The sequence below is a fragment of the Macaca nemestrina genome, chromosome 17 (assembly GCF_043159975.1).
Source record: "Macaca nemestrina isolate mMacNem1 chromosome 17, mMacNem.hap1, whole genome shotgun sequence".
NCBI classification, from domain to species: domain Eukaryota; kingdom Metazoa; phylum Chordata; class Mammalia; order Primates; family Cercopithecidae; genus Macaca; species Macaca nemestrina.
Window position 1 is genome coordinate 47,470,004 of NC_092141.1, and position 27,458 is coordinate 47,497,461.

General features: G+C 45.1%; 1 long non-coding RNA gene across 2 annotated transcripts; it reads left to right on the forward strand.

Annotated features, from left to right (window-relative positions):
- Window positions 1-1,888: 1,888 nt before the first annotated feature.
- Window positions 1,889-23,454, forward strand: LOC105476863 (uncharacterized). Of its 2 annotated transcripts, none has more exons than XR_011615675.1 (4): window positions 1,889-2,599; window positions 4,882-4,974; window positions 17,228-17,622; window positions 20,257-23,454. It is a non-coding gene; the product is annotated as an uncharacterized lncRNA (long non-coding RNA). The 2 variants fall into 2 exon arrangements; XR_011615676.1 differs by having other exon boundaries at window positions 23,098-23,454.
- Window positions 23,455-27,458: the final 4,004 nt, after the last annotated feature.

Here is a 27,458-nt window from a genome sequence, read left to right on the forward strand (position 1 = left end):
AACAAGTGGACGTGTGCGCCTATGCACCAAACTCACTGAGTTACACAGGCCTTGGATATCCACCTCGGCCTATTCCTTGGCCAAAGCACATCCATATGTACCTTACACTCCACCCCCTAGGCTGAGGGAGACATAGGCCTTGGACACACAGGTTTGATACACAGGTTTGGCACACAGGCCTGACATATAAACTTTGGGCATGCAGGTCTGATACATATACAGGCTTGACACATAAGCCTGACACACAAGCCTTGGGCACACAAGCCCAATACATACATAAGCTTCTGGGCATGCAGGCCCCTTGCATACATAAGCTATGATAAACTGCCCAGCTATTGGCACAGATTACCTTAGGTGTCACCTCCTTGGTGATTACCATTCACATTGCCTTAACTTTAACTTATTAACTACTTTGCCCATACCTGCTTTCAAACCATATGGTGTCAGTACTAGCTTGGACTGCACCAGCAGTAGCACCCCAGCTGGACCCACTTGTACATGATACCCTATTAGGAATGGGGGAGGCCCTTCCTAATGGTGAAGGCTTAGTGTCTAGAGGTGCCTCGGGCCCCATGGCCTCATCTTGCATTAGGACTTCAGGTCCCAAAACCTCTTGTAACTCTGCTGTTAAGGAACTTGCATTCAGCATACTCTGCTGCTCTAAGTAAGTAGGCACTGCACTTCGCCAAAGTGGATGTCTTCACTGTCCCTGTCCAGGGATTGTTATCCATGAACACACCCATCCCGCTATTGGGTTAGTTGTCAGCACGACTGTAGCCCGTACTGCCATGCTCTTATGAGCCTGAAGGGCAGAATATGCAGTTACTAACTGCTTTCCCAGTCTGGGGTGGTGGTTACGCATGAACACACTCATCCCACTATTACTAACTGTGGGATGCTTTTACTATTACTATTACTAACTGCTTCTCTGTTAATGAACACTGGAGGTCAGCTCTCTTCCACAGCTGCTTCCAAGCGCTCATGCACTGATATAGTCCCTAGCCAAAACTATCTGTGGTTACATGTACATCTAGTGTAAATGGGCACCCTCGGTTTACTACCCAGAAAGGCTGTCTCAGCCTCATCATCCCAGTCCCAGGCAAGAGGAGTGCTGCCACTTTTAAACCTGCAAGAGAATCAGAGGTTAACAGAACATTATTAACAAAACCACAGCATATGGCGGGGCTATACAATAGCCCATCAGCAACACTATGAAAGTCCATTGTCGGGCCTAGTGCGGTGGCTCATGCCTGTAATCTCAGCACTTTGGGAGACCGAGGCAGGCAGATCACAAGGTCAGGAGTTCGAGACCAGCCTGGCCAATATGGTGAAACCCCATCTCTACTAACAATACAAAAATTGGCTGGGCATGGTGGCTCACACCTGTAATCCCAGCACTTTGGGAGGCCAAGGTGGGCAGATCACGAGGTCAGGAGATTGAGACCATCCTGGCCAAATGGTGAAACCCTGTCTCTACTAAAAATACAAAAATTAACCGGGTGTGGTGGCACGTGCCTGTAGCCCCAGCTACTTGGGAGGCTGGGGCAGGAGAATCGCTTGAACCCAGAAGGCGGAGGTTGCAGTGAGCCGAGATCGCGCCACTGCACTCCAGCCTGGTGACAGGGCAAGACTGTCTGAAAATAATAATAATAATAATAATTAGCTGGGCGTGGTGGCGGGTGCCTATAGTCTTAGCTACTCAGGAGGCTGAGACAGGAGAATTGCTTGAACCCAGGTGGCAGAGGTTGCAGAAGCTGAGATCGTGCCACTGCACTCCAGCCTGGGCGACAGAGCAAGACTCCACTTCAAAAAAAAAAAAAAAAAAAACGAAAAAGAAAAAGAAAAGAAAAAGAAAGTCCACTGTTGCCCTCCCATGAAGGCAAACTGTTCCTGGCTCTCTGAACAAGAAGTCCCAGTTCCGTTGTCAAGTGGTCCAGCAAGTCCGTGACAGACGGTACAGCTGCCAAGCCCTACAAAACATCCACCCTCAGAATGTCTTCAGGTATGGGAGACACATACATAGTGCATAAGTGGAGAGCCAAGCAGCCGATGCCAAGATGCAAAGACCCAGATTTTGCTTTCACTGACCAACTTTCGTAGCTGTTTATGCAGCTCTGCCCGGAAACTTATCCGGGTTCAGAGACCAGTGGATTGCCAAATCCACATGTGGCTCTGGTTGTCCAGTGCCCCGCAAGCCGGGCACCTTGGCCAGTTCTCTTATCAAGCAGAAAAGGCTTTACCCTTCCGCCAGCTGCAGCAGGTACTCTTTGAACTGGAATGCTCGGGCAGGACTGGGTTGCGCAGCAATGATCCTTCTCCCAAATGACTTGCGCTAAGTCTGTACACAACTGCAGACATTAGTTGCTTAACTCCCGCAACTCAGCGGGGACACAGGCATCATAGGAAATGTGTTCCACCACAATGGGGGAGTCTCTGGGCCTCCTCTTGGGACCCAACAGCTGTTCATGCTCTATTTTCTGACGGACTACCCGGCGGGCCTGCAACGGAGGTTTCTCCTCCCTGTGCTGCATCCTGCTGGGATTGGGCATTCATTTCCCTCAGCACAGTCGCAAATGCCCATCTGACTCTGCTGGCAAAGGTATGTTCCTTTCAATGCTGTGCATTTGCAGGTGCTTCAGCGCCTTCTCCACACTCATGGGGGATCTGGCCACTGCCTCCCATGTTTCCATTGGGGCTTATCCAAGCAGCACCACTACGACCAGGTACCACAGCTCATGCTGTGGCTACATAGCCCACCCGGGAGCCCTCAGGGGCTGAAGACCCACTCACCTCATTGCGTCCTCGTCACCAATTGTTATATCCTGGGGTCTGGGTCCAGCCCATGCTGAAGTCTAAGGGCAGTGGGTGGATGAGCAGAAAGAACACTTGGGTGGCCAGCCATAGGCAGGTGAATTTGGTTCTGTTTAGCAGCAGCTGTCTTACACAGCTTACTCAAACTAGCTCTTTTAAACTGTCCACCCTGTCTTGGCTGCTTAGTCCGGCGACTCCCACACACACCTGTGTGGCCAGCTCTGCCTTGCCTTTAGGGTCAGCAGCTTAACTCTTTTTCTCTCTGGGCAGGAGCAAGCTGAGCTGTGTCATGGCTCCCTCCTGTCCCTCTGCAAGACAGACAGCTTTGGCTCTCTTTCTCTGGGCGCCAGCACACTCTCCATGTCAAACCATATTGAGCCAAGCCCAGAGCCCCTGTATAGCATTAGCAGGGCAATTATACCTTTTACAGACAATACTGGCTCAGAGCCAAGTATGAACTTACACAAATAGGTTATATAACAAGTGGAGGTGTGTGCCTGTGGGCCAAACTCACTGAGTTATGCAGACCTGGATATCCACCTGGGCCTATCAACCACAGCACATCCATATACCTTACACCACTGTTTTTAATGTATCAAGAGCAGATTTATATAACTGGAGTAAGTTTGGGGTTAAATTAATAATAAATAATTAAAAAGACAAATAAATGAACAAACAATAACCCCCAGAAAAACAAAAATATAAAAGGGAAAGTAATCATACTATAATATTAGCATGGATAAAAATAGCGTTTTTCAGCTGGGTGTTGTGGCTCACACCTGTAATCCCAACACTTTAGGAGGCCGACGTCAGTGGATCACCTAAGGTCAGGAGTTTGAGACTAGCCTGGCCAACATGGTGAAACCCCATCTCTAGTAAAAAAAAAATACATAAATTAGCTGTGGTGGCGGGCACCTGTAATCCCCGCTACTCAGGAGGCTGAGGCAGGAGAATCGCTTGAACCCTGGAGGTGGAGGTTGCAGTGAGCCAAGATTGTGCCATTGCACTCCAACCTGGGTGACAAGAGCGAAATTCCATCTAAAAAAAAATATATAGCATTTTTTACTTCTCCTTCCTGCCACTTTGTGAAGAAGGTGCTTTGCTTCCCCTTTTCCTTCCACCGTGATTAAGCTAGGAGAGGATATGCCTGCACAACATGGCAGATAATCAATGGGGGACCTGAGAAACTGAATTTCTATACACATCAGGGGCTGAGAGGATGCTCCAGGTGATGGTGAAGCTAAGCTCCAGCAGGACAAGTGGAGCATGGAGTATACCTTCAATTAGAAAACCAAAACAATGTGAACTGTTGAAAACTGCTGTCACTGATTCTCTCCAAGCTGAGGGAATACACAAGGTCACTGCCTCCCACGAAAAGCCGCTCTTGACATTCATCCAGCAGGATTGTGTAGAGATCAAGAAATCCAAAAGGGCTATGAAATATTGATGTTCTGTTCAGTTTCAAGACCTCTGAAATGCAAAGTGATATGTACACTAAACACACGAGAAAATGCAAACACCTTTATAACACTTTTCTCATAGCTCTATTTTCATCCCTATTGGAAGCAAGTCGTTAACATTCATTTTATCATAAATATAATGGCAATGAATTTTAATGTGCACAAATTAAAATATTTTATAAATAAAAAATAGCTTTTTACATTATTCAACTTATGGAACTATTTGATTCTAGATTATATGATTGTATAACCTGAAAAAACTAATTAAAAATATTTTATATCATTCTATTTAGGGTATTAGATAAAAAAATTAAATAACTCATAGTGACTAAGCTGGTTAATTATTGCCCTTAAATGGATATTAAAAGTGAATTTTTCTTTTTGATAAAGTAACTAGCAAATGATTAAATGTTGTGAAAGTGTTTCCTGGTATGTGGATTCACTGAATTCCTTTGACCCACTTAAACAGAACATGTGACATTCATGAAATAGTAACTTAATAACTTTAAAACAGCTGTTCTGTAGCTCCAAATTAATTTAGCTTTTCTCTCTCAACATGTCTACTTTATGAGAAAAAAGCGTGAGAAATGAGTTGTTCTTTTGCTTTCAGGCCCTGTCCTACCATGAGCTGAAGAGGCAGCAGCATATGTGTTTGGAGTTTAGTAGGGACTGAGAAGCAGGGAAAAGAACTGCCTAACCAAAGGTATTGTTTCCACCTGACTTCCAAGAGGTCAGAAAATTCTCCCTGGTAGATACTCTTTTATACGTGGACATTAGCAATTGTTGTTAAAATGAAAACAGTTTAAACCTATTAAGTTATCATCACCTATTAATAATTTAGACTATCAGCTTATCAGATTTATCAACTAGTCTTGTAGCAAAATACTGTTGTTAAACAGCACAGAAACAGGAGAGAAGAAAGAATTGTCTAAGTCTGCACTGTCCAACAGAAATATAATATGAGCCATATAAGTTGAAATTTTCTAGTAATTAGCAAGTAAAAAGAAACAGGTGAATTTTTTTCTTTTTTTTTACTTCCTCCTCTTCCAAGGTGAAATTTTTTTAATAACATATTTTTTGTTAACCCAATATATCTAAAACATTTTTAAACATAAATCAATATAAAATTTATTAAAGAGATATTTTGCATTCTTTTTTTTTTGTACTAAGTCTTTAAAATCCGGTGTATGTTTTATACTTACAGCACATCTTAATTTGAACTAGACACATTTGAAGTTCTTAATAGCCACATGTGGCTACCATATTGGACAAGCAGGTCTAAGTCAGTGGTTCCCAAAATGTGGTCCCTGGAGCAGCAGGATCAGCATCACCCTAAAACTTGTTAGAAATACAAATTCTCAGGTTCCACCCCAGACCTACTTACTGAATCAGAAACTCAGATAGCTGGGCTCAGCAACCTGTGGTTTAACAAGCCTTTCAGGTGATTCTGATGACATGTTAAATTTCACAATCGGCAGCCTAAATTATGGGGAACTGGTTTTTCTTTGCTAACTAATACATTTAACAGGGTTCAAAATTCAAAAAGTACAAAAACATACACAGTGAAAATCTTCCTTTCCTTCCAGGCACAAACCATCTATCTCCCCTCCCTAGAGGCAACCAAAATGTTATGTTGGTAGGTAGCTGTCATGCTGGACCCCTATTGACTTCAACAGGAATGGCACCATGTTTGAGAGGCTGAAGACGAGATGCAGAGCCAGTGAATGAGACATACGGTTTATTTAATTAATTTATTTACTTTTTGAGACGGGGTCTCACTCTGTCACCCAGGCTGGAATACAGTAGTGTATTCATGGCTCACTGCAGTCTCAGCCACCTGGACACAAGCAATCCTCCTGCCTGAGACTCCTGAGAAGCTGGGACTACAGGCATTCGTTCTGGCTAATTAAAAAAAAAAAAATTATAGAGATGAGGCCACACTATGTTTCCCAGGCTGAGACATAGGGTTTATTGAGGAGACTTACATACAGGGCAATCCTGTGGTGGCAGGCTGGACAGGAGAACTGCATTTGCTTATAAAAAGCATACTGGCTGGGCGCAGTGGCTCACACCTGTACTCCTAGCACTTTGGGAGGCCAAGGCAAGTGGATCACTTGAGGTCAGGAGTTGGAAACCAGCTTGGCCATCATGGTGAAACCCCGTCTCTATTAAAAATTCAAAAATTAGCTGGGCATGCTGGTGCGTGCCTGTAATCCCAGCTACTTGGGAGGCTGAGGCAGGAGAATTGCTTGAACCTGGGAGGTGGAGGTTTCAGTAAGCTGAGATCGTGCCACCGCACTCCAGCCTGGGCAAGAGCAAGACTCCATCTCAAAAAAAAAAAAAAAAAAAAGGCATACTGGTTATATAGCATTTTCACTTAGCATTCTCACCCTAGCAACCTCCACCTGGCAACCTTGATTTAACCCAAAACAAAGGGCCTCGATCCCCTGTATGGCCCGCATTCCATGGGATGAGATGGGGCTTCCTATGTTCCTCATAGGTAAGGAATAAATCTCCTGATTGGCAACTCCCAGGTTCCTTTTGTTTGTTTGTTTGTTTTTGTTTTAAGAAACATGTTTATTTTCTGTCAAACTTATTTCCATGTGGCTTATGAGCCTGTAAGACAACTTGGTGGTTGTTCCTACCCATTCAAGTGGCCTGAGCAGTGGGAGCTGCAGACCAGGCTTCTGTGGCAGGCTGAGCTCTCCAATCTTCAGTAAGGAATTGCTGAATAGGCACAGAGGGCACCTGCCACCTTCAGATCAGTCTGCACCCTCAGGCGGAGGAGCAGTGAACTCAGGAGCCAGAGCCGTCCACTTACCCTGAAATTCCTCCTTGGTCACAGATTTTTTTCAGCAACAGCCTGCTCTTCCTTTTCATCTTTTTTTTTTTTTTTTTTGAGACAGAGTCTCACTCTGTTGCCCAAGCTACAGTGCAATGGTGCTGTCTCAGCTCACTGCAGCCTCCGCAGTGAGCTCCCAAGTAGCTGGGACTGCAGGCACGTGCCACCACGCCCAGCTAATTTTTGTATTTTTAGTGGAGACTGGGTTTCACCATGTTGGCCAGGCTGGTTTTGAACTCCTGACCTCAGGTGATTCACCCACCTTGGCCTCCCAAAGTGCTGGGATTACAGGCATGAATCACTGCACCTGGCCTTCCTTTTCAACCTCTTTAGGATCTCCGTAGAAGCAGAGATCAGGCCTGAGCTCCCATGAGTGTTCACAGGAGATGGTGCCATGCATGCACAGAAGTTCCCAAACCAGCATCCATCATATCAAACCCATAAGTTAAATCCTTTGTTGTTGCATGGGATGGCAATGTCCCCATAGCACAGAGGAGAATCTGTGTTGCACAGAGCGATGGTAGATAGATTAACGTAAGTTGCCTCTGTGACAGGCTGGTGGTCATCGTTGGAATCAATAACCACCAGAAGCTGTGGCTCCCAGAAGGCTGCCTGGATCTGGTTAGTGAAGGTTCCAGGAGTGAACCGATCAGCAATTGAACTTTAATTGAGCAATTGAGATTCTTTAGCTCAGAGTTCCGAACACACATTCTTCTTTTTTTTGAGACGGAGGCTGGAGTGCAGTGGTGAGATCTAGGCTCACTACAATCTCTTAAGACTTGACTGGGGCTAGAGAATCCACCTTCAGGATGGCTCACTCACATGACTGTTAGCAGGAGGCCTCAGTTTCTTGTTGGCTCTTGGCTGAGGGCCTCAGTTCCTCACTACAAGTACCTCTCCATAGGGCTGCTTGAATGTCTTCACACCATAGCAGCTAGTGACTGATCCAAGAGACAGCAAGGCAAAAGCCACAAGGTCTTTCTATACACTTGCCTTTGAAGGGACATACCATTACTATTGCAATTTTCTAGTAGTCACACAGAGCAAATCTGGTACAATATGAGAGGGGACTACAAAAGGGTAAACATCAGGAGGCAGGGATCACTGGAGGCCATCTTGGAGGCTGCTGTATGGCAGATGTGCCTAACAGCAACAATTTAAGCATACCCTGAGAATGACCCTATGGCCTAAGACGAACGTGTGTTCGGACAGCCCAGCGCAGTGGCTCATGCCTATAATCCCAGCACTTTGGGAGGCCAAGGCGGGTGGATCACCTGAGGTCAGGAGTTCGAGACCAGCCTGCCCAGCATGGTGAAACCCCATCTCTGTTAAAAATATAAAAATTAGACTAGGCGCGGTGGTTCACACCTGTAATCCCAGCACTTTGGGAGACCAAGGTGGGCGGATCACGAGGTCAAGAGATTGAGACCATCCTGGCCAACATGGTGAAACCCTGTCTCTACTAAAAATACAAAAATTAGCCAAGCGTGGTGGTGCACACCTGTAGTCCCAACATCCTAGAGATGAAATTACTGAGAGGGCTGGGCACGGTGGCTCATGCCTGTAATCCCAGCACTTTGGGAGGCTGAGGCAGGCGGATCATTTGAGGTCAGGAGTTTGAGACCAGCCTGGCCAACACAGTGAAAACCCATCTCCACTAAAAATACAAAAATTAGCCAGGCATGATGGTGCACACCTGTAATTGCAGCTACTCGGGAGGCTGAGGAGGAGAATCACTTGAACCCAGGAGGCGGAGGTTGCAGTGAGCACAGATCGCGCCACTGCACTCAAGCCTGGGTGACAGAACAAGACTCTGTCTCAAAAAAGAAAGAAAGAAAGTACTGAGAGAGTATGTACATTTAAAGATTTGATGAATATCACAAAATTTCCCTGCAAAAAAAAAAAAAAAAGTCATACCGATGTACACCTTCGTGAATAGTGTTGTTGGAGACTTTGGATGCTCCTTTCCTCACTTTCACTCCAGTTCTGATTAATGAAGAATACATATTTAAAAAATGGTCAAATGGGAACTGACATACAGTTCTGTTAATATGCACAAGACTCTAGTACTCCTGAATTGTAGCTTACCTTAGGTCTGAGGTTACAATTGGGCATCTTACTTCCAGTGTGATTCCAGATCTTATGACCCACACAATCATGCATTCTTGCAGATAAATCAGTAAAAACAAAATGCAATTTCCTTCTTCTTATAAGTTAAAGTCCCATATTTGATTATTTTCCTTTTTTTTTTTTTTTTTGAGACGAAGTCTTGCTCTGTCGCCCGGGCTGGAGTGCAGTGGCCGGATCTCAGCTCACTGCAACGTCTGCCTCCTGGGTTTACGCCATTCTCCTGCTCAGCCTCCCGAGTAGCTGGGACTACAGGCGCCCACCACCTCACCTGGCTAGTTTTTTGTATTTTTTAGTAGAGACGGGGTTTCACCATGTTAGCCAGGATGGTCTCGATCTCCTGACCTCGTGATCCGCCTGTCTCGGCCTCCCAAAGTGCTGGGATTACAGGCTTGAGCCACCGCGCCCGGCCTTTTTTTTTTTTTGAGATGGAGTTTTGCTCTTTTTGCCCAGGCTGGAGTGCAATGGCACGATCTTGGCTCACCGCAACCTCCGCCTCCTGGGTTCAAGCGACTCTCCTGCCTCAGCCTCTTGAATAGCTGGGATTACTGGCATGTGTCACCATGCCTGGCTAATTTTGTATATTTTAGTAGAGACAGGGTTTCTCCATGTTGGCCAGGCTGGTCTCAAACTCCCGACCTCAGGTCATCTGCCCACCTCAGCCTCCCAAACTGCTGGGATTACAGGCGTGAGCCATTGCACCGGCCTTTTTTTTTTTTTTTTTTTTTTTTGAGATGGGAGTCTCACTCTGTTCCCCAGGCTACAGTGTAGTGGCACAGTCTTGGCTCACTGCAACCTCCACTTCCCAGGTTCAAGCAATTCTCCTGCCTCAGCCTCCTGAGTAGCAGGGATTACAGATGCATGTCACCACACCTGGCTAATTTTTGTATTTTTAATAGAGACAGGGTTTCACCATGCTGGTCAGGCTGGTCTCAAACTCCTGATCCCGTGATTTGCCTGCCTTGGCCTCCCAAAGTGCTGGGATTACAGACATGAGCTACTGCTCCCGGCCAGTAATTTTTCTTTCTTTTTATTTTTTTGAGACGGAGTCTCACTCTGTCACCCAGGCTGGAGTGCAGTGGCATGATCTTGGCTCACTGAAACCTCCACCTCCCGGGTTCAAGCAATTCTTCTGCCTCAGCCTCCCAAGTAGCTGGGATTATCGGCATGTGCCACCACGCCCGGTTAATTTTTGTATTTTTGGTAGAGACAGGGTTTCACCATGTTGACCAGGTTGGTCTCAAACTCCTGACCTCATGATCCACCCGCCTTGGCCTCCCAAAGTGCTGGGATTACAGGCATGAGCCACTGTGCCCGGCTAGCCCCAATTTTTATTTGGCCTGATGAGTCTGGTTTCCAAAAACAGTAGCTAAATCTCACTTTAGAAATATACCCTGTTGCTTAGACATGGTTTGAAAAAGAATTGATTGGGGACTGAAAGGGTTCATGTCTACGTCACTGTTTTTTTGTGTGTTTGTTTGTTTGAGAGGGAGTCTGGCTCTGTCACCCAGGCTGGAGTGCAGTGGTGCAATCTTGGCTCACTGCAACTTTCGCCTCCTGGGTTCAAGTGATTCTCGTGCCTCAGCCTCCCAAGTAGCTGGAATTACAGACAAGTGCCACCATGCCCAGCTAATTTTTTTTTTTTGAGACGGAGTCTCGCTTTCTCGCCCAGGCTGGAGTGCAGTGGCCGGATCTCAGCTCACTGCAAGCTCCGCCTCCCAGGTTCACGCCATTCTCCTGCCTCAGCCTCCCGAGTAGCTGGGACTACAGGCGCCCGCCACCTCGCCCGGCTAGTTTTTTGAATTTTTTAGTAGAGACGGGGTTTCACCGTGTTAGCCAGGATGGTCTCCATCTCCTGACCTCGTGATCCACCCGTCTCGGCCTCCCAAAGTGCTGGGATTACAGCCTTGAGCCACCGCGCCCGGCCATGCCTGGCTAATTTTTATATTTTTAGTAGAGATGGGGTTTCACCATGTTGGCCAGGCTGGTCTCAAAGTCTTGACTTTGGGTGATCCACCCACCTCGGCTTCCCAAAGTGCTGGGATTACAGGCATGAGCCACCACACCCGGCCCGTACTTCATTGTTGATCTGCTGGTCCACTTGGTAGATAAGGAAGTCAGGCCAGACCCCTGTTGCCAATGGTTATACATATTAAACCATATTCCTTGAAGTATGTAGCTACAAAGATGGGATATTGGCTCACCGTTACATAGTTATTGATGCCAGGGTATGTTTATAAGGTATAAATATACCATTTTACTTCCCTGATTGAAAACTTCTGATGATTCATCATTGCCCAAATCATAAAGTGTATATTTCATGATATGGCTCTCACAGCCCTTCACAATCTAATCTAAACCTACTCTTCAGCCTCTTTCCTTATTCCCACCCTACCTCTGATGTCACTCCCCTATTTCTTGAAATTTGGGTGGTTGTTGTTTTTTTTTTTTTATATATAGAGATGGCATCTCGATGTGTTCTCCTGGCTGGCCTTGAACTTCTGAGCTCAAGTGATCCTCCCACCTCAGCCTCTCAAAGTGCTGGGATTACAGGTATAAGCCACCATGCCCAGCCTATTTCTTGAAATTTGGTCTCCAACCATGCTAAAAATCTGGTCATTGCCTAATCAGGTAAGACATGATGAATCACACTCTCCAGGCTCCTGAAGTAGCTTACCAATATTGGGAATACCTGTTGACCCTGATTACTCAGACTATATCCTGCCTGGGCTGTCAGGCAGCTCAAAGTTAAATTTTTATTTTTTATTATAAGAGACATGGCCAGATGTGGTGGCTCATGCCTGTAATCCCAGCACTTTGGGAAAACGAGGCAGGCAGATTGCTCGAGTCCAGGAGTTCAAGACCAGCCTGGGCAACATGATGAAACCCCCATCTTTACCAAAAAATACAAAAATTAGCTGGACGTGGTGGTGCATGCCTGTCGTTCCGGCTACTCAGGAGGCCGAGGTGGGAGGATCACCTGAGTCCGGGAAGTCAAGGCTGCAGTGAGCTATGATCATGTCACTGCACTCCAACATGCATGACAGAGTGAGACCCTGTCTCAATAAAAAACCGAGAGAGGCCGGGCGCGGTGGCTCAAGCCTGTAATCCCAGCACTTTGGGAGGCCGAGACGGGCGGATCACGAGGTCAGGAGATCGAGACCATCCTGGCTAACACGGTGAAACCCTGTCTCTACTAAAAAATACAAAAAACTAGCCGGGTGAGGTGGCGGGCGCCTGTAGTCCCAGCTACTCAGGAGGCTGAGGCAGGAGAATGGCGTGAACCCGGGAGGCGGAGCTTGCAGTGAGCTGAGATCCGGCCACAGCACTCCAGCCTGGGTGACAGAGCGAGACTCCGTCTCAAAAAAAAAAAAAAAAAAAAAAAAACCGAGAGAGACAGGATCTTGCTATGTCACCCAGGTTTGAGTGCAGTGGCTATTCACAGGTGCTATCATGGTGTACTACAGCCTTAGACTCCTGGACTCTAGTGATCCTCTCATGTCAGTGACCAGAATAGCTGGGACTATGGGCACATGCCACTGCACCTAGCTTTTACAATTAAATTTAGTGCCTACTCACTAACTCTTATTACTAACTCTTAGTAGCCGAATTAACATTTCTATTTCTTTGGACCATATTTTTGTTGTTATATTTAAGACTACTTCTTTAAATGATAAAATAAGTGAGATATAGAAACGAAGAAAAATATTTTGAAATGTTATTTTTAAATTTTATTTATTTATTTATTTATTTTTGAGAGAGTCTCTCTCAGTCGCCCAGGCTGAAGTGCAGTGGTGCAATCTAGGCTCACTGCAGCCTCTGTATCCTGGGTTCAAGCAATTCTCCTGCCTCAGCATTCCAAGTAGCTGGGACTACAGGGGCGTGCCACCACACCTGGTTAATTTTTGTATTTTTAGTAGAAACAGGATTTCACCATGTTGGCCAGGCTGGTCTTGAACTCCTGACCTTGAGTGATCCGCCTGCCTCAGCCTTCCAAAGTGCTGGGATTACAGGCATGAGCCACCACGCCTATTTTTTTTTTTTTTTAAAGAAATACATGCAGTTGTTAAAAAAGAAAAAGTACTCAAGCGTATAAACTATACAGTCACACATTCTTCCCTAACTCCACTGCCCAGAAGTACCTAGTTAAGCTTAATATATATGCTTCCAGATTTTTCATATAAGCAGCTGATAAATCTCATACATTGCTGGTGGGAATATAAATTGGCACACTATTTTGGAAAACTGTTTGGCACCATCTACTAAAACTAAATATATACATAGACACAATAGTCTCACTCCTAGGCATATATTCAGCAGAAATGTAGACATCTGTGAACTAAAAAAAATATAAAAGTAATGTTCATATAAGCATGATTTCTTAGTAGCCCCAAAGTAGAAATAAATAAATTGTGGTATATTCAACTTGAATATATCTCATAAACAATAATGACCAGAGAAGCCAGACAAAAGAAAATATGCTGTATGATTACATTTCTGTAAAGTTCAAAACAATCCATAATGGTAGAAATCAGCAAGTAGTTACCTTTGGGGAGATGGCTGTGACTACGAGGATGTATAAGAAGGCATTTCGGCTATTAATGGGTGTGATTGCATTGTGATAATTTATTGAGCTGAACACTGATGCAGTAAAAAGATATTGATCTCATTATTTTTAATGGCTCCAGAGTCTTCCATTGGATGGATGTTTACTAATTTAGTTAACCATCTCTCTATTGATTGCACATTTACGTTAGGTTTTTAGGTTGTTATTCCTATAATAATGCTGTCATGACCAACCTTGTATAACTTCTTCCATTTTTATGAATATATCTGTAAGATATATTTCTAAATAGAGAAACTGATGCTTTACAAGAAATACATGCTGTAAATGTTGTTAGATATTGTCATAAAACCCTGCAGAAAAAAAAAAAACTGTAACAATTTGCATTTTCACACAGGACATGGTTGCCTAATTTCCATAATCTGAAAATTCACTGAGTAGTGTTGGTCTTTTACATTGCTGCCTTTAGTAGGTGAAAGCATTTTCTCACTACTGCATTCATTCTGGGTTTTTTCTTTCTTTCTCTTTTCTTTTCTTTCATTCTTTCTTTCTTTCTCTTTTCTTTCTGTCTTTTCCTCTCTTCCTCACTCCCTCCCTCCTTGATTTCTCTCTCTCTCTCTTTCTCTTTTTCTTTTTTTCTTTGACAAGTTCTTGCTCTGTCGCCCAGGCTGGAGTGCAGTGGTGCAATCGTAGCTCATTGTAACCTCTAACTCCTGGGCTCAAGTGATCCTCCTGCCTCAGCCTCCTGAATAGCCAGAACTACAGGCACTCGCCACTGTGCCTGGCTTCTCATTCGTATTTTTAAATTATTGGTGAATTGAAATTTTTTTTTTTTTTTTGAGATGGAGTCTTGCTCTGTCGCCCAGGCTGGGGTGCAGTGGTGCGATCTCGGCTCACTTCAAGCTCCCTCTCCCGAATCCACGCCATTCTCCTCCCTCAGCCTCCTGAGTAGCTGGGACTACAGGCGCCCACCACCATGCCTGGCTAATTTTTATGTATTTTTAGTAGAGATGGGATTTCATCGTGTTAGCCAGGATGGTGTCTATCTTCTGACCTCGTGATCCGCCTGCCTCGGCCTCCCAAAGTGCTGGGATTACAGGCTTGAGCCACCGCGCCTGGCCGAATTGAAAATTTTTAATGTTATTAGCTGTTTGTTATTTGTTATGAGTTTCTTATTTATGTTGTTCTCCTTTTTTCCCCTCTAGGGAGTTGTTTGCTTCTAATATATATTAAGAATACTAATCCTGGCCAGGTGCGGTGGCTCATGCCTATAATCCCACCACTTTGGGAGGCCGAGGTGGGCGGATCGCTTGAGCTCAGAAGTTTGAGACCAGCCTGGGCAACACAGTGAGACCTGTCTCTACCAAAGAATTTAAAAATTAGCCAAGTGTGGTAATTTTTACTGGAAATTAAATTAATTACTGGAATTCCAATAAATAAATTCCTGGAAATTCCTCACTGGAGCCTGGGAGGTCAAGGCTGCAGTGAGCACTCCAGCCTGGGCGACAGTGAGACCCTGTCTCCAAAAAAAACAAACAAAACAAAAAAAGAGGAGAGAGAGAACACCAATCCTTTATAAAGTGGTACAAAATGTTTTCTGGGTATCATTTGGAATTTGTCTTCATTATTGGTAATTTTTGACCTAAGAAAAAGTAGTTTAAATTTTTATGTGTTCTGTTTTAGGCTTTCAGTGTTTTCTAGTATCTTCTTAAGACTGGAAGGCCAGTAAGCAAGTTTTTCGGAATTTGTCCCCATGCTGACATTTTGTGTCAGGTTTTTCCTGGAACACAGTGTACCCTTTGCATGTTCCAAGGGAGGAGATCAAGGTAATATCAGACAATTCTGCCCACACATCCCGGGCTGGCCTCCCAGACACTGGACTGGGGCAGATAAGACAAGCGGTCTAGCTCCTCAAGGCTTTTATGAATGGCTCTTTGATACTGGCCTCTGAAGCCTTTGAAATGGGTCAAGGCAGAACATTTACTTTTTATCCAAGAGTTGCATTATACGCTACAAGAGAAATCATAGCTTATTCACTACTCAGTTACATTTTCAAATTGAGGTTATTAGATGTTATCACCCCAATGATCCTGTGCCAGTTATTTTTTAAAGTCATAACATTTGAAATGTAACAGTATGTTCCTTTTCCCTTATGGTTTAAGAGAAAATGATGTTCATAAAATGAATCACCCGTTCTTTACTCCCAAAGAAGCACTAGAGTCTCCAGATTTCCCCTCTCCCAGTTCTCCTTTTGCAGGGTTCTAGCTGGAAGGGCCTCACTCACGTACCAGCTCGGTGTCAGGGCTCTCCTTTTGACAAGTGTAGCTCTAGCCATCTTCCACTAGAGCCACTGTGGTTCCTCCAGCTCCTCCCAGGATGTTCCAACCCAATTCTGTACTTTTCCTGACTTTTAGAAGGTCCCATAAAAATGTTCCAGCCTCGGCCGGGCGCGGTGGCTCAAGCCTGTAATCCCAGCACTTTGGGAGGCTGAGACGGGCGGATCACGAGGTCAGGAGATCGAGACCATCCTGGCGAACACGGTGAAACCCCGTCTCTACTAAAAAAATACAAAAACCTAGCCGGGCGAGGTGGCGGGCGCCTGTAGTCCCAGCTACACAGGAGGCTGAGGCAGGAGAATGGCGTAAACCCGGGAGGCGGAGCTTGCAGTGAGCTGAGATCCGGCCACTGCGCTCCAGCCCCGGCGACAGAGCGAGACTCCGTCTCAAAAAAAAAAAAAAAAAAAAAAAAAAAGTTCCAGCCTCAAAAAAAAAAAAAAAAAAAAGTTAAGACTGGGCAGGGTGACTCACACCTGTAATCCCAGCACTTTAGGAGGCCAAAGTGGGCAGATCACATGAGGCCAGGAGTTCAAGACCAGCCTGGCCATCATGATGAAACCCTGTCTCTACTGAAAATACAAAAATTAGCCAGGCATAGTGGTGCATGTCTGCAATCCCAGCTACTCAGGAGGCTGAAACACATGAATCGCTTGAACCCAGGAGGCGGAGGTCGCAGTGAGCTGAGATTGAGCCACTGCACTCCATGTGCCACCATGCCTGGGTAATTGTTTAATTTTTTTTTTTGGAGGCAAGGCCTGACTATGTTGCCCAGGCTCATCTCGAATTCCTGGCCTCAAGCAATCCTCCCCACTCAGCCCTTCAGTCTTTGGAATTACAAACATGAGCCACAATGCCTAGCTAAAATGAGTACATTTTATCATATACAAATTACATCTTAATGAAGGTGATTTTTTTTTTTTTTTAGATGGAGTCTTACTCTGTCGCCCAAGCTGGAGTGCAGTGGCGTGATCTCGGCTCACTGCAACCTCCCCCTCTCAGGTTCAAGTGATTCTCCTGTCTCGCCCTATCTAGTAGCTGGGACTACAGGTGTGTGCCACCACGCCTGACTGATTTTTTTTATTTTTAGGAGAGACAGGGTTTCACCGTGTTAACCAGGATGGTCTCGATCTCCTGACCTCGTCATCTGTCCATCTCAACCTCCCAAAGTGCTGGGATTAGAGGAGTGAGCCACCGTGCCCAGCCGAAGAACGCTAAAGGAGGCAGAGACTGGAGTCATGCGTCCACAAAACAATGCCAAAGATTGCCAACAACTACCAAAAACTGAGAAGAATCAAGGAGGGATTTTACTGCTCTCTCAGCTCTCCACCAAATGAGGATACAATGAGGCAACTGCTATCTGCAAACCAGGAAGAGTGCCCTCCCCAGACCCCAAATTTGCTGGCATCTTGATCCTGGACTTCCCAGCCTCCAAAACTGTGGGAAATAAATGTTGTTTAAGTCAAAAAGAAAAAAAAAAGTAAAGTAAGTTTCTTCCCCTAGGACCTTCAGAGAGAGCATGACCCCTCAATTTTGGACTTCTAGCCTCTGGAACTGTGAGGGAACAAATGTTTGATGTTTAAAGACACCCAGGGCCGGGCCTGGTGGTTCATGCCTGTAATCCCAGCACTTTGGGAGGCCAAGATGGGAGAAATTGCTTGAGGCTAGGTGTTCAAGACCAACCTGGACAACATAAGCAGACCCTGTCTCCATAAAAACAAGCAAAAAAAAAAAAAAAAAATTAGAGCCTGAGGCGGGTGGGTCGCTTGAGGTCAGGAATTCGAGACCAGCCTGGCCACCATGGCAAAACCCCGTCTCCACCAAAAAAATACGAGAATTAGCCAGGCAAGGTGGTGTGCGCCTATAGTCCCAGCTACTCGGATGGCTGAGGCAGGAGAATCACTTGAACCCAGGAGATGTAGGTTGCAGTGAGCGAAGATCCCACCACTGCACTCCAGCCTGGGTGATAGAGCTAGACTGTCTCAAAAAAAGTAAAAAATAATAATAATTTAAAAAGTAACAGGGCATGTTGTTACATGCCTGTAATCCCAGCTTCTCAGGAGGCTGAGGTGGGAGGATTGCTTGAGGCGGTGGAGGCTGCAGTGAGCTGTGATCACAGCAGTGCACTCCAGTCTGGGTGACACTGTGAGACTGTTTCCCAGAAAAACAAAAAACAAAAAGTGTAAAGACACTTTGAGGGAGGGAGAGAGAAGAAAATAAAGACATCCAGTCTGTGATAATTTGCTACAGAGCCTAGGAATCTAACACAGACACTTAGAATTGTTTTCATTTATTTTTGTTGTTGTTGTTGAGACAGAGTCTCGCTTTGTCACCCAGACTGGAGCGCAGTGGCCGGATCTCAGCTCATTGCAAGCTCCGCCTCCCGGGTTTACGCCATTCTCCTGCCTCAGCCTCCCGAGTAGCTGGGACTACAGACGCCCGCCACCTCGCCCGGCTAGGTTTTTGTATTTTTTAGTAGAGACGGGGTTTCACCGTGTTAGCCAGGATGGTCTCGATCTGCTGACCTCGTGATCCGCCCGTCTCGGCCTCCCAAAGTGCTGGGATTACAGGCTTGAGCCACCGCGCCCGGCCTAGAATTGTTTTCATAAGCCAGGCGTGGTGGCTCATGCCTGTAATCCCAGCACTTTGGGAGGCTGAGGCGGGCAGATCACGAGATCAGGAGATCGAGACCATCCTGGCTAATACAGTGAAACCCTGTCTCTACTAAAAATACAAAAAAAAAAAAAAAAAAAAAAAGCCAGGCGTTGTGGCGGGCGCCTGTAGTCCCAGCTACTGAGGAAGCTGAGGCAGGAGAATGGCTGAACCCAGGAGGCGGAGCTTGCACTGAGCCGAGATGTCCCCACTGCACTCCAGCCTGGGTGACAGAGCGAGACTCCGTCTCAAAAAAAAAAACAAAAGGAATTCTTTTCATAATATGCTCTTGCCCTATGGAGATGTTTTATAGTCAGATACGAAGTCAATGAGCTTGAGATCTGAAAAACTTCCTCTTCACTTTGTACCTCCTTGGTGGAGTTCTCAGGGAACTCGCCTTCTAGTGAGCCCGCATCCAGCCTGCTCTCACACAGATGCTGTCTGGCTCCCATTGAGGGGCTCCAATGCCTGTGGGTTCTTTCAGATGCCCAGCTTCACAAACCCCCTTACACAGGCTGCTCGTAGCATGTGTCTTTTTCTGCGTGTGGAGTGGGCTATAATATTTCAAATATTAATGTGCATTTCCTTACCCTCTAGATCATCATCACATTTTTGTTGTTGTTGTTTCTTCCAGATGAGATTTTTCCACAACCTAAAGTTAGTTCTGAATCTCCCCTTGCTTTGAGAAAACAACAGTGGAGGGTGGGGACATCACTGTGGAATGTCAGAAATGAAAGTCAGTAAATTTTGGTTTGTAAGTTCAAAAGCGGTTTATGTCTCATAAAGCAAAAATATTAAGAAAGAAGATAAAATCAGTCAGCAGAGATGACCAGATAGGTAGAGACTGAGAATGTCACAACCTCTGCTCACTCTTACAACCACCCTGGTAGCATTTTTAACCCCCTTCCCAGGAATATTAACTTCAAAAGGAAGAAAGATCAAGTAGAAAGAAATGTGAACTAAGGTATTTTAAACATGAATTGAGATATAATTGAATTTGATTTAGTTTGCCTTAGATTAACAAGATTGTTTTCTGCTTCAGGCAGGATGGGGACTCAAGGTCATAAATTAAGACTGAATTGTAGGAAAGTTCTATTTGGCTGGGCATGGTGGCTCATGTCTGTAATCCTAGAACTTTGGGAGGCCAAGAAAGGAGGATCATTTGAGGCCAGAAGTTCAAGACCAGCCTGGGCAGTATAGGGAGACCTCTGACTCTACCAAAAAATATAAAAGTTAGCCAGACATGGTGGCACATACCTGTGGTCCCAGCTGCTCGGGAGGCTGAGGTGGGGGGATCAATTGAGCCCAGGAGGTTAAGGATGCAGTGAACTTTGATCATGCCACTGTACAACCTGGGTGACAGAGAGAGACCCTCATTTCAAAAAACCCAATTAACTAAATTAAATATAACCTTTCTTTTCTGTCTTTCTTTCTTTCTTTTTTTTTTTTTTTTTTTTTTTGAGACAGGTCTTGCTGTGTCACCCAGCCTGTAATGCAGTTGGCGCCAGCTCAGGTCACTGTGACCTTGACCTTCTGGACTCAAGTGATCCTCCCTCCTCAGCCTCCCAAGCAGGTGGGACCACAGGCCCACACCACCACACCCTGCTAATTTTTAAATTTTTTTTTGTAGAGATAGGGTCTCACTATGTTGCCCAGGCTGGTCTTGAACTCCTGGGCTTAAATGATCCTCTCTTGGCCTCCCAAAGCGCTGAGATTACAAGTGTGAGCCATTGCTCCCGATTAAAAAGTTCTATATTCTATATATCTGCACTTGGAGGATCCTGTGGGTGAGCATCTGTGCACGACCAGTTCCTTCACTTGCGTCGCCCTAGCCCCAGCCCTGCTCTTCATTTGCTGCTTTCAGAGGGTATCTTTCAACATTTTCCTGAACTTGGACCTTCTCTGAGGGAGATCCAGCAGTTTCTGAAATCACTAACTGCTCGTTTACAAAATCCTTTCAGGTCCCAGACATCCTCCCTATTTCTTAAGAATATTTTTGGCCGGGCATGGTAGCTCATGCCTGTAATTTCAGCACTTTGGGAGGCTGAGGTGTGTGGATCACCTGAGGTCAGGAGTTCAAGACCAGCCTGGCCAACATGGTGAAACCCCATCTCTACTAAAAATACAAAAATCAGTTGGTGTGGTGGCATGTGCCTGTAATCCCAGCTGCTCGGGAGGCTGGGGCAGGATAATCGCTTGAACCTGGAAGGCGGACGTTGCAGTGAGCCGAGACGGTGCCATTGCACTGGGCGAAAGAGTGAGACTCCATGTCAAAAAAAGAAAAAAGAAAAATGTTCAGGACTGTTACAGCTGAGAAAAGATTTTTTCATGTATCCTTTAGACTTACATGGTCACAGCCTTTCTTCATGACAGGCCCCTCTCTTTTCTCCCTCGCATCCTGATAAACCCCTATTCTACCCTCTGCCAAATTTGTATTAAAAGTCGCACATGAGCCCAGATGACATCTGATTCTCTGTAGCTGACAGAGGGCTGGCAACAGAAATCTCTTTTATATCCTGGCAATATGTAATATACTACCTTTCTCGTCTAGTAATGAGAGTCCTTAAAGGGTCTAGTTTCTTCATAAAGGATGCACCCTCTCTGAAACTAGACATCAACCTTATAACTTTGAATCATTCTCTAATTAGGCAAAAGCATATCTTGCAAAATAATTTTATACTTTCAATTTTGAAAATGCCACCTAGTGGACAGAACTAGTAAGGTTTTCATGATAACAACCAGTCATGGGATAATCGCTAGAGTGAGCCCAGGGGTTTAACAAACCCTCCAGCTGGATCCACTTCAGCACGCAAACCAGACAAATGGCCTGTGATGACTTTTCTTTTTCTTTTTTTTCTTTCTTTCTTTTTTTTTTTGAGATGGAGTTTTGCTCTCGTTGCCCAGGCTGGAGTGAAATGGCATGATCTCAGCTCACCACAACCTCCACCTCCTGGGTTCAAGCAATTCTCCAGCTTCAGCCTCCAGAGTAGCTGGGATTACAGGCATGCACCACCACACCCAGCTAATTTTGTATTTTTAGTATAAATGGGGTTTCTCCATGTTGGTCAGGCTGGTCTAGAACTCCCGACATCAGGTGATCCATCCGCCTTGGCCTCCCAAAGTGCTGGGATTACAGGCATGAGCCACCGCATCCTGCGCTGTGAAGACTTTTCTCCTGTCTTTTCTGCTTCCCTCCAAATTAATCATGACATAATAATTTAAAAGAAAATATTGGGGGGCAGGCATGGTGGCTCGCACCTGTAATCCCAGCACTTTGGGAGGCTGAGGTGGGCGGATCACTTGAGGTCAGGAGTTCAAGACCAATCTGGCCAACATGGTGAAACCCCATCTCTACTAAAAATACAAAAATCAGCTGGGCAAGGTGGTTCATGCCTGTAATTGCAGCTACTGAGGAGGCTGAGGCAGAAGGATCACTTGAACCAGGGAGGAGGAGGTTGCAGTGAGCTGAGATTGTGCCACTATACTCTAGCCTGGGCAACAGTGCAAGACTCCGTCTGAAAAGAAACAAAATAATTAACATCAAGAAGAAAATGTTGGTTGTTCCAATTCATGTTGTTATGACGTCCAAGTTGCTAGCTATTGTAATGGCAAAATATTTGGGGAAAGTATATGGAACAAAGGTTCATGTGCTGGGCAGTGATGGGAAGTTAGTAATTAGTATGTCCACTCTCCAACTGCATAGAATAGTTTACACTCAGCAGGAAAATCACTAAACTAAAATTCCAAACATAATATGAGAATTCAATAGGTACTTTATTGTTTGAAAAAACATATAAATCATGACTGTTTCTCCCCACCCCTAAGAGTAGTAATTGAAAACTCTGGAAATCTTTTAAACAAAGATAGGACGCATTCCTTTGTTTCAAATATAGAGTACTTGCAGATAAGATCCCTGAAATCTTCTTTTGAGAAATGTCAGGGCAAAACTGAGATCCAGTTTCTGAGTTTAGACAGATAATTACTGAAACTTTTGAGAGTACTTGGAACTTCAAATTATCTGTGACTCCACCTTTACTGAGTCACACAGCAGCCATTACAGCCCTTTTCTGTTTCTTCCTTTGTGTTGCTCCATCCTAGGTTTGGGAAATGGTGCATTTCCTCCTCTCTGCCCACTAGCAATTTCACATTTCAATTTCAGCTAGAGGAAGGGACACAAATAAATACCTATTAGAAATTATGGGGTGGAATAATTTTTTGGATGAGAAAGTTTCAAAAATCATGAGAGGGACCTATGACAGACCCCCTAGGGTCTTATATAATGTCCCCTCCACATTTCTCTGCTTTTAGACACAGCTGTGCTGAATAGTTCCATGCAAGTTCAGATGCACCTAGCACTGATGGTGCTCATGAGTACACGTGTGCATCTTGTTCAATGCCCAGGACATTCTTCAGTGCCACAGGAGCCTGCTAGACTCATGGACAAGTGCAGTCCAAGGCAACCCTCAGGCAGAGGGGGATGGGAATAAGTGATGATCCAGCCTCCTTTCCTTCGGAAGAATCATTCTAGGAGGCCCTGGCTGACTGGAGTGCCTGATCTCCACAGTTGCAACCTGGATAATTATTTTTATAAGATCTTTTACTCTTCTATTTCACTCTCCTCCATCTCTCCTGTGATCACTTTCCAAATAAACTACCTTAATTCAATTCCTTGTCTCAGCCTCTGCTTTCAATGGAACCCAATCCGTGTTCACTAGGAGACAAGCGAGAAAGTATTCTGAAGTCCATTTTTGCTCTTAGTAAGTTAAGAAGAGTATACTTATTCTGAGCCAGGTGCGGTGGCTCATGCCTGTAATCCCAGCACTTTGGGAGGCCGAGGTGGGCAGATCACTTGAGGTCGGGAGTTTGAAACCAGCTTGGCCAACATGGTGAAAACCTGTCTCTACTAAAAATACAAAAATTAGCTGGGCGTGGTGGTGGGTACCTGTCATCCCAGCTACTCAGGAGGCTGAGCCGGAAGAATTGCTTACACTTGGGAGGAGGAGGTTGCAGTGAGCTGAGATCACACTACTGCACTCCAGTCTGGGCAGTAGAGTGAGATTCCATCTCAAAAAAAGTAAAAAGAAAAGTATACTCATTCACTCCCGATGTTTTATTTGGTTAAGTGGGGTGACGTCTATTCCCATTTTTCATCTCTCTATGCTTATTATGCTATTGCCACACTGGCCTCCTTTCTGTTTCTCAAACAAACTAGCCTATTCCTGTCTTAGGGTATGTGGAGGAGTTGTTCCTTCTGCCTGGAACACTTTCCTTCTGTGGCTTCACGTGACTGGCAGCATCTTGTCATTCAAATCTTAATTCAATTGTTACTTTCTCAAAGAAAATGTCCTTGACCACCAAAAGTAGCCACCATACACAGACTCCCAACACCCTACCATATCACTTTGATTTATTTTCTTCATAGCTGGTATAAATTTATCTGGCTAATTTGTTCAATTGTTTATTGGTCACCTATTTCCACCTCAAAACCTAAGATCCAAATACAAGTAGGTACTCAACATACATTTGCTGATCAATAAATCTCCTGGGCCAGGCATGGTGGCTTATACCTGTAACCCCAGCACTTTGGGAGGCCAAGTGGGCAGACTGCTTCAGCCCAGGAGTTTGAGACCAGCCTGGACAACATGGCAAAACCCTGTCTCTACAAAAAATAAAAATTAAAAAATAATCTGGGGATGGTGGCACATGCCTTTGGTTCCAGCTACTGGGGAGGGAGAGATAGGAGGATCTCTTGAGCCCAGGAGGCAGAGGTTGCCATAAGCCAAGATCGTACTGCTACACCCCACCCTGGATTATAGAGCGAGACTCTGTCTCAAAAAATAATAATAATAAACCCAACAAATCTCCTTTTGCCTGTAAAGAATTGAAAATGTTTTCTCGGACTTGTGTGCAAAAATAAATACGGGTTTTTAACAGAGACTGCTCAGCTCACCAGTGTCTGGGAAAGGGCCTCTACCTCTACATATATCAAAGGGTTGAAATAGAGCATTCCAAAGAATGATCTAAGTAGAAACTTCTGAAGGAAAATCTCTATGAACATTCCATTTGCCTTATGAGGAACTAAGAATTTAGCTCTCCACTGAATAATTTGTTTCACCTTCAGTACTTGGTTAGGCTTGCATTACCTTACTCCAACGGCTTCTTTACCTCTTTGGCAAGGTCTAAATTTGTCATAGATGTGGAATTTTTTGTTTCGTTTTTACAAAGTCTAGGTTTGTCACAGATTGGAGGAGTACAAGCAAGACAGAGTAGAGTTGGGGCTTGGCTTCAGCGCACCCCCCACTACAGCATTCCCATTGAGATGCTTACACGACGACGTCACTGCTAATAGTCCTTTTACTTAAAGAATTCCAGGAACTGGCCTTGGAGATAATCAAGGTCGCAAAGTGTTCCCCCTCAGGAAGGAATGCTGAACAACTGATTTACAGCCTGGTTGCCCTGGCCAGACCACCAGGTGGCCCATTACTGAAGAAAACCATCACAATCAGCTGCGCTGACCTGCATACCCTACCCCTCACGTGTTTTGTCCAGCCCAGCCTGCATACCCTACCCTTGATGTCAATTCTCATGCTTTGCCTACTAAAAAAGCCCTACCAGCTCTTCAGGGAATTCTTTCTCTTGTGCTGCCTCCCTTATGTCTCAGCATAAGCTCCAATGAAGCCTTGTCAGGGAAAATTCTTTTGGCCTCATGTCAATTTCTTTTGCATTGAGAGCCCAAGAACCCATGGTCAGTAACATAAGGAGACATGACGACTAAATGCAATGTGGGATCCTGGATTGGATCCCGGAACAGAAAAAGGATATTAGTAAAAAAAACTGATAAGATCTAAATAAAGGTTGTCATTTCTTTAAAAAAAAAAAAAAGTAACTATGAAAAAATAGAATAGATATAACACTAAGGTAGGCCATTCCCAGAATCCAGCTTTGAAAGACTTTGCCACCTTATCACAGAATCAAAAGTGCTTCCCAGCCCAGGCGTGGTGGCTCACACCTGTAATCCCAGCACTTTGGGAGGCCAAAGTGGGCGGATCACCTGAGGTCAGGAGTTCGAGACCAGACTGGCCAATATGGCAAAACCCTGTCTCTACTAAAAATACAAAAAATTAGCTGGGCGTGGTGGCAGGCGCCTGTAATCCCAGTTACTCAGGAGGCTGAGGCAGGAGAATTGCTTGAACCTGGGAGGCAAAGGCTGCAATGAGCTGAGATTGCCCCATTGCACTCTAGCCTGGGTGACAAGAGTGAGACTCTGTCTCTCACACACACACACACACACACACACACACACACACAAAACTGCTTCCCAGAGTTGAGAAACTGTCCCTGCATGAGGAAGAGGATACATGACTTTAAAGAAGTTTCCTACCCACCATCTTTTCTCTTCTCCCCTCCCTCTTTCCCCACTCTTCTCTCTCCCTCTCAAATATATTTTGAATATGTTATACCTGTATGAGTTATAAAACTCAGAAAGTACAAAAATATATGTGTAGTTCAGATTAATACTAAGTGTGGTAGGCTGAATAATGATCCTCCCTAAAATAAAATATTTATATCCTAATCCCTGGAATCTGTGAATGTTATCTTATGTGGGGAAAAAAAAGAACTTTGCAGATGTTACTAAGTTAAATATCTTGAGATGGGCATATTATCTTGGATTATCTAGGGCACTCCTAAATAAAATCACATGTATCTTTATAAGAGGAAAGCAGAAGGAGATTTAACACAGACAGAAGAGGAAAAGGCAATGTGACCATGGAGGTGGAGACTGGAGGGATGTGGCCACAAGCCAAGGTGGGCTAGCATCCACCAGAAGCTAGCAGAGGCCATTTGACTGTGAAGTGTTTAGCTAAGGTTTTTTAGTTTATTCCACTTGATGTTGATTGCATTGTGCTTTCTTCAAATTCGAGAAGTTTTCAGCCGTTATTTCTTTTTTTTTTTTTTTTTTTTGAGACGGAGTCTCGCTCTGTCGCCCAGGCTGGAGTGCAGTGGCGCGATCTCGGCTCACTGCAAGCTCCGCCTCCCGGGTTCACCCCATTCTCCTGCCTCAGCCTCCCGAGTAGCTGGGACTACAGGCGCCCACAACCGCGCCCGGCTAATTTTTTGTATTTTTAGTAGAGACGGGGTTTCACCGTGGTCTCGATCTCCTGACCTTGTGATCTGCCCGCCTCGGCCTCCCAAAGTGCTGGGATTACAGGCGTGAGCCACCGCGCCCGGCCGTTATTTCTTCAAATATTATTTCCACCCTTTTCTCTCTCTTCTCTCCTTCTGGAACTCTTATTGTTTGCATTTTGGTGCACTTGCAGGTTTCCCACAATTCTCTAAGGCCTTTATTCTTATTTTCTTGCTGTCCCCCAGATTGGCTGTCAGTGGACTTGTCTTGAGATTTGCTGAAGATAAATCTGAGACAGGATCTTGCTCTGTCACTCAGGATGAGTGCAGTGGCACAATCATGGTCCACTGCAGCCTCGAACTCCTGGGTTTGAGTGATCCTCCTAGCTCAGCCTCCACCTCAGCCACCATGCCCGGCTAATTTTTATTTTTTTTTAGAGATGGGGTCTCTATATTGCCCAGGCTGATCTTGAACTCCTGGGCTCAAGTGATCCTCCTGCCTCGGTCTCCCAAAGTGCTGGGATTACAGGTGTGAGCTACCACAC